Consider the following 15,189-nt stretch of genomic DNA (forward strand, 5'->3'; position numbering starts at 1 on the left):
AATCACTTTAAAATCGTAACAATAACAACAGTTTGACAATTGTGTTCAAGGTTATGTTCAATCCAAAGTGCGATTCATAGAGTGACCCTTTTGCCCCTGGCAGAGGTGTCCTTTTTGCCCCGGATCGTCAACAGTACATTGAAATGCATATTTTCGCATAAAAAGACACCACAAACAGTAGTGTTGTGTTAGAAATATTTGTAATTATTGTAAACTTGGTTCCTACTTCGATTAACTTTAGCTAAATGTAAAATGCCTTTCGAAAATCCTTATTTTCTGTGATGTGATTATTATAATTTTAAGAAGCAAAAATTGTTACAGCAATATTTTGCAAAATTTTGGACATTCAATACAAAATATGATGAATATTACAATATAAGACTGCGAAGAAGGTTCAGAAGTCATTGACCATGCTATATTGTCCTGTTTTACAGGGAAATCAAAGGGTGTCCTTCTTGCCCCGGTGTCCTTTTTGCCCCGGGTTCCCCTACTCGTTTTACCGAAAACACGTCTGCCTTTTGGGCAGCAGGAACTATATCCAAGGGCTTGACGGTCCCTCCCCAGGCCATCTGCGGTGCCTGCCTAGGATGTGGTGGTGTGTGGTGGGCTCTGTTAAACTTCTATAAAAAGCTGCATGTATCCGCAAGTAGGCTCTGCCAAAGCGACCGTGTGCCGCTCAAAGCGCACAAGCCCAAGTCCTGGTGTTAGGTCATAGGTGGGACGCTAAACAGACCTGACACGACGACCCTCCGACGAGACAGGAGGTTTGCGCAGGCTCAATAAGCCGCCTTTAAAACAACCATTACGAACGACATAGAAGATAATATGACTCGATTGACGATTAAAGGTCGCATGAAGAAGAAGAAGTCGAAGGAGGATATTTGAAAAAAAACTTAATTCACCGAGTGGTGATACTGCCTTTCTCGCATTTAGCCAAGACACCAACCTTATATGGGGTTAATATGGTTGGATGTACCATTTTCTTTATAACTTTCAAACGCAACAGTCGATCTATATAAAATTCAATAGTGATCAACTAGGCTTTGCCCCCTGTCGAATGATGCTTGTTAAGAGAAAATCGATTAAGGATTACTATATGAAAAGTTGTCTAATGTTTTTCTTAGATTTTGAGCACACACATACACACGGACAGACGGACATTTGTACAGCTCTTCGAGCTGAGTCGTTTGGTATATAACACTATAGGTCTCTATAGGCTTCTATAAAAAGCTCGTATTCGGAGTGAAATGATAGCGTTTCGGTACAACTTTGTTGTACGAGAAAGGCAAAACGGGGGGAACGGCAAGGCTCGACACAAACGGGCGCGGAACAGACAAAACTCGATTTTTTCGGATGAAAGAGATACGATTTTCAAACGATTCTTAATCGCTAGCGAGTTTTCATCACTTGATTATTTAAAAGTAAGATCGCGGGTGAATTTTGGTCACCTACGATTTTTTTTAAAATTTGATCGCTGATACGGTTGACCAAGGCGATGATGTATCGGGTGATGTGCGTAGTTCGAGTTCCAGGGGCATTCTCGAGTCCCTTAGAAACGCGTAGAGAATTTCGGCAAGGTGATGGTCTTCCGTATCTGCTATTCAACATCGCTTTGGAGGGAGTATTACGAAGGGCAGGGATTGACAGTGGTACGATTTTCACGATGTCCGTCCAATTATTTGGTTTCGCCGATGACATTGATATCATGGCACGTAACTTTGAGAGGATGGAGGAAGCCTACATCAGACTGAAAAGCGAAGCTAAACGGATTGTACTAGTCATCAACACGTCGAAGACGAAGTACATAATAGGAAGAGGCTCAAGAGAGGACAACGTAAGCCGCCAACCATGAGTTTGTATTGGTGCTGGCGAAATCGAGGTGGTTGAAGAATTCGTGTTCTGGAGCTCCTCCGATAACGATACCAGCAGAGAAATTTGGGGACGCATCATGTCAGGAAATCGTACGTACTTTGGACTCCGCAAAACGATCCGATCAATTAGAGTTCGCCTCTACGGACACGAGACCTGGACGATGCTCGTGGAGGACCTATGCGCACTGGGAGTTTTCCAAAGAAAAGTGCTGGGTACCATCTATGGTGGGGTGCAGATGGCGGACGGTACGTGGAGGAGGCGAATGAACCACGAGTTGCATCAGCTGTTGGGAGAACCATCCATCGTTCACATCGCGAAAATAGGAAGACTGTGGTGGGCCGTGCAGGTAGCCAGAATGTCGGACAGTAATCCTGCGAAAATGGTTCTCGACAACGATCCGACGGGAATAACAAGGCGAGGTGCACAGCGAGCAAGGTGGTGCGATCAGGTGGAGTACGATTTGTGGAATGCACAGAATGCGTGGTTGCGTGCAGCCATGGACCGTGCTGAATTAAGAAGACTTTTATGTTTTGCACAGGCCACTCCGGCCTAAGGTGCCCGCCAGAGTAAATGCGACGAGCGATGCGACGCGACTCACGTAAAAGAATAACAATCATCATCAGGCTGTCAAATTGCACTGTCGCGTCGCATCGCGCGTCGCGTTTACTCTGGCTTGCTCCTTAGTCTGGTAATAAATAAAATAAATTCATTTTTGTTTGCAAATATATCTATTGGCTAAGCTATTAAAGCTGTAAATTTCCCATTATCATCGAATTTTAAAAACATATTTTGTTTGTGCATCTACTAGACTGCCGTTCTATGCATAATTTTCTCATGTACATAGGAAATCCCAGCAAATATGCGTATGCCGGCAGTAGAGTAATTCGACAAATGTTGAACGACTAATTTTTTCGCCTATTGTTATTCATATGGCTAAGAAACCTCGCAGCTAATAACTGTGGAAGTGCTTAATGAGCACTAAGCTGCGAGGCGGCAATGTACCAGCGAGGGGTGTAAGGCCAATAAGAAAATATTATCTCCTTGTAGGAGTTATTTTTGCCGATGTTTGGGTCTTCCACTCGTCCACCCTTTCATCTTATATGCGAATGTTACGTGACTGAACTGAGGACGGTAGCTCAAAGTAAAACAAAAACTGCAATATCTTTTCGCATTGTTTTCCACTCCAATGAGTATTGTTAATTGTCGCGAAGTAAGGCAATGGCAGTTAGTTGGTTGGTGCACCTACATTACCAGTTCGTAATCTGCTGCTGATGGTGCTGCCGTACCTTCTTCATGAGGACTGGAACCACGAATTGTCACATAATAAGCTATAAAAACATGAAGGAAACGCCCAGGTGAAGAAAACGGAAGGCCTCTGGCAAGCACTCGCTAGTGTTACAACATCCGATTATCGATCGTTCGCATGATTGTGCTGCCGGTGGTCATTCGTTGCTTTGTAGAGTTTAATGACACACTCTTTTTTTATTATTTTTGCTCTGACTGATGTGTGCGGTGCACACAACTGCAGCCTTGAATCAGCTGAGTTTTTCTTCCTTTGTGGTGGTGTGATGTCAGCATGTGGAGGGTACGGTCATTTGGGGGTGTATGCTTCTTGCATTGTAATCATCAACTTTCTGCTTCTCCTCGCGATTTTATGAATGAACGCATGTGGAACCATTAATTTCAACTTAGGAACGTTGATGATGCAGTACCGAGGAGTGCCCGAAAATGCGATAGAACATTTAGGCACGATTTATTGCTTGTATTTCCAGCTGGATGAACAGGTGACTACATCTATTTATAGAGCGAGAATATTGATGTTTCGTTAAAAGTGTTATCTTTTTTTAATGCTTATGCACTTTGTTTTTCAACGTAAAGTGCTCCTGTTCTTGGCTTGTTTTTCATAGCTTATATGTTTGGGATCGTTCAAAAATTACGTCCATCATTTTTCGGCTTTTTCAGCCCCCTTCCCTCCTCCTGTAACAAACTGTCACAAATCATTGACTCCCCCCTCCCCCTGTACGTACATGTGTCATTTTTATTTTGGCGATTATTTTGGTTTTTCTTTTTCGTACACTATTTTTGCAATTACATAGTGAGTTATATCCCTTACTAACAGTTTGAATATTTTTTTAAAATGGAAGTAGTTCCTAAAATGCTTTCAGGATTTTTTTCTTGTGGATGGACGTCACATAAGATGAAGCCCCCCTTCCTCCCCCTGTCACAAAACTCTGACCCCCTCCCCTTAAACCTTCGACGAAATTTTTAACGGCCCTTTATACTTAAAAGAATTTTATTTGTTTCATATGGGGTCGTACACATATTACGTAAGCATTTTTTCTAGGTTTTTCAACCCCCCTCCCCCATGAAGGATTTTCTTCATACAAATGATTTTTATTTATATGGAGCGTAAGATATTGACCGCCATAAGTGCTTACGTAATATGTGTACGGCCCCTATGTTTGTGTTCCTTTAACAGTGAGCACGCATTTTAGCAAAATAAGCAACTAGGTAGGGTAATGACGGCTTTGGCAGGTTTTGTTCTATTATTGGCAGGGGGTTTTTTATGACTGATTATGCTCAAATTTGGCCCAAACATTCTTTGCATATCAAAGAATATTGTGGCCAAAATCATAAAATTCGGTCGACAAAAACCCCCTGCCAATAATAGAACAAAACCTGCCGAAGCCGTCTGTTCCCCTATATAATTTGTCACTGTTTTATCAACTTGTTGCTTGAAAATAAACTTGTTCTGTTGTCTAGGATCAAGCCAAGGTAATCGGCCTCATCGGCCCATTGTTCCAGTCAGGATTATTTTATAATCAGCAAGCGACTTTGGCTTGCGTTAGACAGGCCACGATGAACGTGATAACACCGACGTAGATGGTAGGGTTCACTCACACGGTTTCGATAAATTTCATTGCGAAGCTCGGAAACAGGCGGCAGGCAGAGACAAAGAGCAAAGCGTCTTTTTCTGTCTCCAAATGAAAGTATCGTGGGCTCTTTGATCAATTTCGCAAGAAAAGCAGTTATAACAGGATGTTGTGCTTTGGGCGCTAGTGAGGGGGGACCTTGTGGCTGGATGAAATATTCAAGAGCTTAAACTCCATGGACAATGCATATTTAATGGTCGATTTTAATCGAGGTTGCGAATCTTTAGCATGATAATAAGGCTTTTCAGAAGGCATCAGCGAAACGTGTAACTCAACAAAATAGCCAGAATTTGTCTGTTATATCTTTCGCACCAGGGGCAGATATTTTATACAAAAAGTGTGACATGGGGGTGTGCGGGGTATAAAATGCTGTTTTTGCGTTACGTCATCAATGGATCTTTCCTGCGGTGCGGTTTTCGTTCAGTGCAGTCTCTGGAATGTTGCTTTCAGCTATTTGGGTTCTTTTTTCGCCAGCGTTTGGAGGGGAGGCGCTGTAGCCAGTGTAATGAAAGGTTTAGTTTCCCATACTAGTTTTCATACAAACTTGAACCGGCTTGTGCTCAACCATTTTTTGTTCAAATAGATTTTAGAGGACAATCGGAGCATGGGACGGAATCGAGTGAGCGTGGTGGAGCGGGTCGTTCTTTTTAACCACCCTTCTAATACTTTAGGTTTTTTTTATAAATACGACACCATTACTAATACAGTATATGACAGTTTTTATTGTACCAAAACTTTCAAAGCTTTGTTTTGGTACTCAACCCACCTTCACATTAAATCATCGAGTTGAAAGTGGTAAAAAACACATAAATAAAGCAGATATTGCACACTATGCTCTGTTACGGACTAAGAATTGTTGAGATTTTTGTAACATGGCTTTCATCCTTCATGTTTCTACAGGTGCAGAATGTAAACATCATGTCACTTTCATTGAAATTGAGACTTTTTGCTTTTTAGAAAGCAATTGAACACTTGCATTCTAAATAGGAAAATAACCAGAACCGTAGAAGCCATTTTCAATGACGAAGGCGAATGACGAGCCTCTTCGAGAGGCTCAGAAGTTTTCCTTCAAGAGGCTCCTTTCAAGAAACTTGGAAGGTTGGACTTTCAAGAGGCTTGGATGAGATCTTTCAAAATGTTCGTAAGCCTCCTTCGGAGAGGTTAGTAAGCCTCCTTACGAGAGCCTCGAAAGCCGCCTCCCAAGAAGCTCTGAAGTCTCTCTTCAAGAGACACGGAAGCCTCCATTCAAGATCCTCGTATGGCTCCTTCAAAAAGGTTTGCTAGCCTTCTTTCAAGAGGCTCGGAACCTTCCTTTCAAGAGGCTTGGATGCGCTCAGAAGCCTCGGGAGGCTAATACCCCATAATAAATTTCTTTTAGAAAGCTCCAAATGCGAGGAACCCTTAACCCAATTGGCTCTGATTATGCATTTCTTCTACACAGCTGTGCAGTAACCAACACGAAATGAGCGAAAACAAAGCGAGAATCACAATTTCTCTGTGGGGTCTGTGGGGGCTGCCTATACGATTCTGTTTTTTCGCACTTGTATACAAGTTTGATAAATATGTTATCATGGCTTGTTATGATTCGGAGCAGTTTTTGCCTCTCTTTTATCGTTGTTCGTATCTATTGAGAGCGATTTCTGCAAACCCTGTGAGAGTAAATCGTCGATTTCCCCTCTTGAGAAAAAATGTTGCAAATGGCAGTTTTTTTGAAAACTAAAGCAAAAGACAAGCAAATGAAGCATCCACCGGATATAGTTATGACTTCGCTATTGGATGATGTAGTTTTGAAACAAAAATATTTCCCCCATCCAGCTGGAGACTGCTTTTTCTCCTCGGTGGGTGGATTTATTACTGGGGGTGGTACGAGCACGTGGCTATTTTTCTCGTCAATGACTGGATGACGGTAATTTGAACCTTAAGTTGTATTGAAGAAAATACTTGTGATTCCGGCATTATCAAATTGAGTTTGGACTGAATAGAAACACTTTGGATGTTATTTGCCGAAATATGACACTTGATCTAGCATAATTCTATGCAAATACGTTGGGACTGTGTCACGAAATCTAAGAACAAACTTATATAAAAAAAAACGGAGAAGCTAACGATCATCCTTTGCACTCGTATTTCATGATAGTATACAGTGGTCGTATACTTATTACTTTTTTTTCTGAGTTTGAATTTTTCTGAGTGATTTTTGAATTTTTTGTATACAGTAATATCCCGATTTTATCACTCCCAGGTGAATTTTGGGGTGATAAAATAGGAAATGTGACAAAATCGGGTCGAACACGAAAACTTTCTATCCAGCTAACCGATTGCTTCATTATGGCGCAAGGTCAATGCGCTCCGAGGTCAACGGAATATTCGCCATGTATCTCTCCAACACACCGGTAAAACAGTGGACAACACACAAGAATTAGCGGAAATTTTCGCCGACTATTTCTTCGAGACCTCATCCACAGAGAGCTATAGCCTCGCTTTCAGGAATAGAAAAACGATAATGGAAAGCATTGAGATAAACATCGAAAGTGAAGAAGCTGACACTATCAATCAAGATTTCCAAATACAGGAATTAATATGGGCACTAGACAAAGGACAAGGCAAGTCAGTAGGTATAGATACGATTGGATACCCTATATTTAGACGTCTGCCATCCTCAACCAAATGCTCTCTTCTTGATATCATGAACCGGGTTTGGAGAGATGGAGTACTCCCAGATCAATGGAAGGAAGGACTGATTATACCCGTACCAAAACCAGGAAATAATAATAAGGAGGTCAACAGCTACAGACCAATATCATTGCTCAGCTGTGTGGGTAAGCTAATGGAAAGGATGGTTAACCGAAGATTAACAACGCGACTGGAATCAGACAAGCGATTGGATCGACGGCAGTACGCATTCAGAAATGGTAAAGGGATAGATAGCTATTTTGCAGAACTTGAGAAAGCGATATACGATCCGTTATAATCCGGGGAACATTGCGAGGCAGCCTTGCTTGACTTATCCAAAGCTTATGACTCAACCTGGAGATATCCAATTATCGCTAAACTAGCCTTATGGGGAATACGAGGCCCCATCGCAAAATACATTTGCAGCTTCTTATCTAATAGAACACTCCGAGTAGTTGCAGGTAGTTCAACATCCGAAACTCGAACACAGGAGAACCGAGTCCCGCAAGGTTCGGTGTTATCTGTAACTGCTATCCCAAGAAGTATTCTCATATATGTATATGCAGACGACATACTTCTTTCTATTGGCAAGTCACCATCAACAGTCAGGAAAAAACTCCAACGAGCAGTTCGGGAGATTGAAACATGGACCGAAAAAACTGGATTCGCACTGTCAGCCCAAAAATCAAAGATAATACACATCTGCAAACGCCGTAAACACCGTGAACTTCCCAGAGTCAGGATAAATGACACCCCATTAGAGATAGTTAAATCGGCTAAACTACTGGGGGTTGTAATCGACAGCAGATTATCTTTCAGGCAGCACGCCGGAAAACTTCGAGCAAAAATGGCATCCATCCAACGACTGTCCGCAGTCATAGGAGGTCGCTGGACCAGTGGCCCAAGAAGTACTCTACTTAGGATCCATAGAAGCTTTACTATTCCGAGAATGACGCCAGGCGTAGGGCTCGTCAGCCGTGGCGGCGAAAAAGTTTTAAAAATTTTGGAACCTGCATACAATGCTATAATCAGAAGTATCTGTGGAGCGTTTCGGTCCAGTCCCATAGAATCAATGATGGCCGAGTGTGGAGAGCTACCCTTCAGCTATTTATGGTATCAAAGCCTTGCTACCAAAGCCATACTATGGTCAGCTAATCAGGTCGCAGTATTGCCGATGGTCACAAGAGCAAACGAACACTACAATAAATTAACGGGATTATCCATCCCTCCTGTAGCAAGGAAACATCGATCAAGTAATCGGCCATGGTCTGATCCCGGTGCGTATATTGACTGGACCATGAAAAGAAACGTTAAGGTTGGCCTACAACCACTAAAAGAAAAAACATTATTTTCTGAATTAGCTGCTAGGAAATACGCAGGGTACTTCAAAATCTACACAGATGGATCGGTGGTTAACGAACTGGTAGGATACGGCATATCATCAGAAAGTGAAGAGGTCCATGGAAGACTCCCGGACGGCTGTAATATTTTCTCGGCCAAAGCCTTTGCTATTGGGCTAGTAATTCAGAATCTCAATGAAAATCTTCGATCTGTTATATTCTCGGATTCAGCAAGCTGCCTATCCGTTATTGAACATCCGCGGAACATCTAACCACCCTTGGATACAACAAGTAGAAAGGCTATCTAAAACCAAAAACGTCACTCTGTGCCGGATACCGGCGCATGTAGGCATTAAGTAGTGGTAACGAAAGAGCGGACCAACTCGCTGCTATTGGATGCAACGATACTGATCCGAATATTTCCATTCCTGCAAACAATGCCAAGAAAATTGTCCAGTTCAACATCAGATCCAGCTGTGAAGGAGAATAAAGAAACACCAATGTTAGTCTCCTACGAAGGATCAAACAAACCACAATATCCTGGAAAGGCAGAGCATCCAGCAAAGAACGAAGAGCATTGCCGCGGCTACATGTTGGACACACATCTATCTCACATCGATCCTTATTCACCAGAGAGAACAACGTCTGTGAAACTTGCGGAATCGACAATTCTGTCCTTCACATCCTCGCAGAATGTCGCAAATATGACGTAGAAAGATCAGAAACCAAGTTGGAAGTTGATATTAGCAGCATTCTCAATAACAGCGAAGAAAATGAGGATAAACTGATTCAGTTTTTGAAGAAAACTCAATTACTAGACCAGAGGTTCCCAAACTGTGGGTCGCGACCCCCAGGGGGGTCGTCGGCTGTTCAGTGGTGGGTCGCGAAAGACAAATCTTAATTTATAATTTTGTTACTATTTTGTCCCACAAATCTATTCCATATTTTGAATTAGGATCTAACTAATGATTGGATGATTAAAGAACAACAAACCTGACGAGGTCAACGGCTTTTTTTGTGTTATACGATATTTGGGCAAGTAGAAAGAAGTCAATATAATCCAAATGTAAGCCCCGAACGCAATCAAAACCAATCCTAACCTAATCCAATTCAAATCCGATCTAAATCAAATCCAAATCTATTTAAAATCCAATCCAAATCTAATTCAAATCCAATCAAAATCCAATCCTAATCAAATCGAAATCTAATTCAATTCCAATCTGAATAAATTTCAAATTCCATCCAAATCCAACTCAAATTTAATTCAAATTCCATCCAAATACAATACAAAAAAAAAATACGAATTTTTGACAAATACAATGATGGGATATAAAGCAATTTATTATATTTTGTCAAATCTAATGCGAACTAATTTTTATCTAATTTCACAAAATCAATGCATTTGGTACCTGGTGGGTCGCAATCAATATGGGATTCTGCTAGGTTGGTCGCATATCCAAAAGTTTGGGAACCTCTGTACTAGACAAAATTTAGCACCTATATAGAAGTTTTCCTTTTTTTCTCCCCTTTTTGAGGAGAATCACTTTATTGTTAAAACCTCTATAATAAAAATATAATTATAATTTCAAATGTACTTCCATAAATCATAATAAAAATTCCGATTTTGTATGCCCATCAGTGAAAAAAATACCAAGTCATGTGCGTCCCATATTGAAAGTACCCGCATAACAGTCCCACCAAGAATTTACATGACCTGATTGCACAAAACTAAATCATGTTTCGATCAAACTAAATCGCTTTACGGTAATCTATCGAATGATGAACAACTCAGCAAAATTTGAGCAAGATACGATGATGTTTCAATTTATTAGATTTTTTTAAAGTTTCGTATGGAAGATGCGATTTGGAACTTCAATGGCTATTATCTCAGAATGCGAAAAAACGGTATGGGACTGATATGCGAGTGGGGGCAGTGTAGTACAATAACATGTGATAGATGAGCGATTGTCATTTAAATGTACAGAGGATGTATAGTTTGATTCTGCTCTGTCGAAACGCATGTTTTACTTTTTTCGTCTTCTAATTTTGCAACTTGTATATATGTATTAGAGTGGGGCGTCATGGTCATTCTGGGTCCTGAACAAATGTGCAGAATTTGGGCCCGATTGGTTGCTTCCTCGCTTTCCGCATCGCGTTTGAAATTCGTATGGAAAGTAGTATGGGAGAACGTATATTCTTGCATTTCTACTACTAGAGGTTTCAGTTCATCGTAAACCAAGTGGCACATTACGTTAAAGTATAACCTAAAGGATACCGAAAAACTTTGCCGACGAAGGCACGTTGCTGGAACGTCTACGAAAAAAGTTATAACCCTTCGAAGACTGAGTGTTCAAACTATATGCAAAAAATCGTTTATTCTGCCAGCACTACCAAACTACGTAGACCAATAATTTAACTGTTATTTCAAAAATTTTGATTTTTGAAGGCTTTGGAGCTAATGGGAGTTATTCGGAATCATTTCACAAGGTAAAAATATCGACAAGAAGGAAGATGGGTTTTGCTCTCTGACAACCATAGGTTGTCCGGTAGTGCTGGCAGAAACATTGATTTCTTGCATATGGTTTGAACAATCAATTTTCGAAACGTAATAACATTGTTTGTAGACTTTCCAGCTACGTACCTTCTTCGGCAAAGTCTTTCGGCATCTTTCAGACTATTTGCTAACGTATTGAGTTACATGATTGATGATAAATCGAAGCCGCTAAGAGCAAAAATGTGAAAAAAGTACGTTTTTCCATACTTATCTCCTTGTAAATTTAAAACGCGATGCGGCCAACGAGGTTGCAACCAATCGAGCCCATATTTTGCACAGTTGATTGGGGTCCCAAAACGATTCAGAAAAACCTTGATCTCACTTGATCAGATGAAGTTTGTATTTTTCCATACAACTGCGCCCACTCTAGCATATATGTATGTATGTATGTAGTTAGCCATCATCCCGGCTAGAGTCTTGCTCTGTATGCGGTTCCACTTGACAGTAAGGTCAATTTTCAATATGATTTTGCATTCAACATATTGCTGTATGAATGATGATGATGATACTACCATCTATTGTAGCAAGGCACCTGCCGATAGCACTGGCCATATCTGACAAACGATTTGATCATGATTATACTATTGTTTGTATTTCATCAAACTCCTGTGCAGGCTCTGGAATTTTGAATTTTTTTGCAAGTTTTATCGAAATAAGGTGACAAACAACTTCTGTGAAGAAATCGCACTATGAAAACGCTGTTTGGCCGTTTTGGAGAATGCAACTTTTATGCGAATATCGTTAAAAATTGAGAATATTGGCCAAAATGACGGCATGAATGTATATTGAAACTTCGCTGGTCCAATTAATCATTTCAATGACTGAAAGGTTTTTTCCATGTTAGGACAAGGGTTGCCCCAGTGTGAGGCGGTTGAGCTTAGGTCCACGGCCTCGTACATGGTGTATGCAATCGGACGTTTTGGGACGGAGACGGTACGAACGTTTTCTTTCAGCTCTAACAGGCATAGAAGACCCGGACACTTGGCGGCAGAAAGTGTCCATTGATACAGACCGAAAGTTGAAAGTATCGACTGAATCGGCAGCGAATAAATGCAACTAGTACTCAGTAACACGCGTACTTGCTCCGACGGTAACGTTGCACTCGAATTCTCCATCAAATAACAAAATGTCTTGTTGCTGGCAATAGGGCGGGATTTCCTCACTCTAAATAATCATCACGTCATATTCACGTGAAAAATCACGTAACTGAACTGTCTTGAACAAACGACGATTGTTACGTGACGTTGGTAATGTTCACCTGAAATTCACGTAACTTTTACTAAAAATCTTGGTGAATATGTTTGTATGTATTCGTAAACAACTTAAGTGAGATTGTGTTAGTGTGATTGCAGCTTCGGTATTTACGGAAAACTAGCATTGTAAACAATCTTCACGTCAGATTTACCTGAAAACAAACGTGGTTATCATCCACCATTCTTTTCACGTGGAAGTGACTTGACAATCACGTAAGAATGAATGATACATAACCTAAACATAGTTAGGCTTCGCAGAGGTAAAGGATATTTTAGGTGCAACTAGGCGAGAATTTTCCGAACCTTCAGTTCCCTCCTTGGAAAAAATATCAACGGAAGTCGCATGAAATGTAGAAGATTCGTAGAAAAGTGATTTGGAAGAAGTTTAAGCTACATGAAGTCTAGAACTACAGTTTTTCGGTAGCGTTAGCATAAAAATTATTTCAGATTGCAACGTGCAAGGATCGACTACCTTTGATTGGTTCAACATCGGAAATAGCAGCAATGTTTGTGAAAGAATCTAGTTTCAACATTGCTGTCCAAATCTGATAAATTTCATTCGACATTCGTTGATTTGTTCTCCAACAGTGTTTAGCGATAACTCCGAAGTGCAATTGACGAATGACAGCATTCCTTGTCTAATAGTAAAGACATCATTTTGCATCAAATGCATTTCAACGCATCAAGCGCATCAGCAACTCGAAGAGGTTTCCTATTTACTGCTGCTGGCAGTTACTCACTTATTTTGCATTCATTTAAAAAAAAACAATTTTGTAATATCGTGGAACTGTTCCGTTTTTAATCTCACTGAACATATATATTCATCTCATCGCAAAACGAAGAAATACAGCACCAAACTCATCGCTTCTTTTAGCTAGCATGTGTGCTGACTGCTGAAAAAAATTACAAAAATAAGAAACCAAGTTACTTTTCATTGCTTCGTTTTTGATGGGATTAATATAGGAGCTATGGGATGAATTGCCGAACCGTTCCCCTATTTCAAAGCATACCTGATATCATGTAGCTTTCACTAAAAGTTCACGTAACCAGTACGTAGCAATCACGTAAGGTTCACCTGATCAAACACGTAACTACTTTCAAACTTCACGTCATTAGTACTGGAAAATCCAGTCAGATTCACCTGATAAATCACGTAACTCACCGAAGCTAAGTTTTGTTCAGGTTACATGCCATTCAGGTCACTCTTACGTGAAAAGTGTGGTGGATGAGAACCACATTTCTCGCTTAACTTTTCAAAAGGACCTAAGTAACATTTTTTTCATGAATTAATTAGAATAGCGCAATCAATAGAACAACATGAAAGCTATTGATTACTGTATTCAAATTAATTCATGAAAAAAAAAATGTTACTTAGGTCCTTTTGAAAATTAAGCGAGATTTGTTTTCAGGTAAACATGACGTGAAGATTTTTCAGAGTGTACTTTCTGTCAACTCTCCCGGCTGATAACATTCATGTCGGAAGCAGTGTCGAGCTGCAATCGAATCTTCGATCCGAAGACGAATCTGCGTCTTTGTTGCATATACACATGCGGACCATCACCACCTTTTTTAATATTTCCCATTTCATGTATTTGTTTCCAGGTTTCCGAAACTTGGGCTTATCGCAGTATCCTTCGCGGTGTCCAAAATAGCCGCAGTATTTGGGATTTTTATATGAACTACAGTCCCGAATATAGTGCAATGCACCGCAGAGCAAACACGGAGAACTAAATTACTATGATTTATACCCGGAATATAGGCAATTAATTTTGATTGTACGCATAACTTGGCAGCAAAAAACGCTTTGGTCACTTCCTTTCTTGCTTGACAAATCGCTTACCAACAAACGTCCTCAACGCTTGTACTTACTTAACTTAGCCAAACGGAGATGGAGATTCAGTCATTGCGCATCGCGCTGTTGTGGTTGAAGTTAAAAAGATGTTGACACTCCTCGGAGAGTAGTTCTAAAGTGACGTCGTTGTTCTCCTCTATTTTAGTGAGGAGTCGGGTGCTGGGTACCTTGCGTGGACGCAGCGTGCATGCAGCTTGAAGAAACGACACGTGGGCATCGGCGCTTAGGCCGCACACATATACCAAGCATTTGAACTGTTCTTCTGGGTTCAAACTCGATGCAAGCTTTGTTCACTCTACAGGCGACCGCCACATGATTCTCGGTAGGATTCTTTGCAAGGCATGTGTATCGAAGGCTTCTTCGCTTCGAACAAGCTTTTTCAACTTGTCCACTGTCTGCATGAAGGTGAACTATTTCTTTTGCGAGGTGATCCGGCCGAGGGCCGAAAACCTCATTAATAAAGATAATAATAATAACTATTTCAAAATTTGGGAAGAATGTAAAAACAAGTGGAATTATTCTCGGCCTCATTCCAAAATTCCTTGATGTTGCTGGCTAAAGAGTTAAGGGTCTGTTCCGGGCTGGGCAGCACTTGCACAGTTGCACTTTTATCGACAATGAAAAACATCGAATAAACTGTTGCTGCTGTTCCTCGATCTGCTGCAGCCTTTGTATTAGCTGTGCCATCTCGGTACTAACCAAGGCTAGCGAT

General features: G+C 40.8%; 1 protein-coding gene across 1 annotated transcript in view; it reads left to right on the top strand.

The window, feature by feature from the left end:
• The window catches only part of LOC134212045 (rab GDP dissociation inhibitor alpha-like), a 37,843-nt gene that overhangs the window by 6,252 nt on the left and 16,402 nt on the right, over positions 1–15,189 (top strand).

Source organism: Armigeres subalbatus, chromosome 2 (genome assembly GCF_024139115.2).
Source record: "Armigeres subalbatus isolate Guangzhou_Male chromosome 2, GZ_Asu_2, whole genome shotgun sequence".
Classification (NCBI taxonomy): domain Eukaryota; kingdom Metazoa; phylum Arthropoda; class Insecta; order Diptera; family Culicidae; genus Armigeres; species Armigeres subalbatus.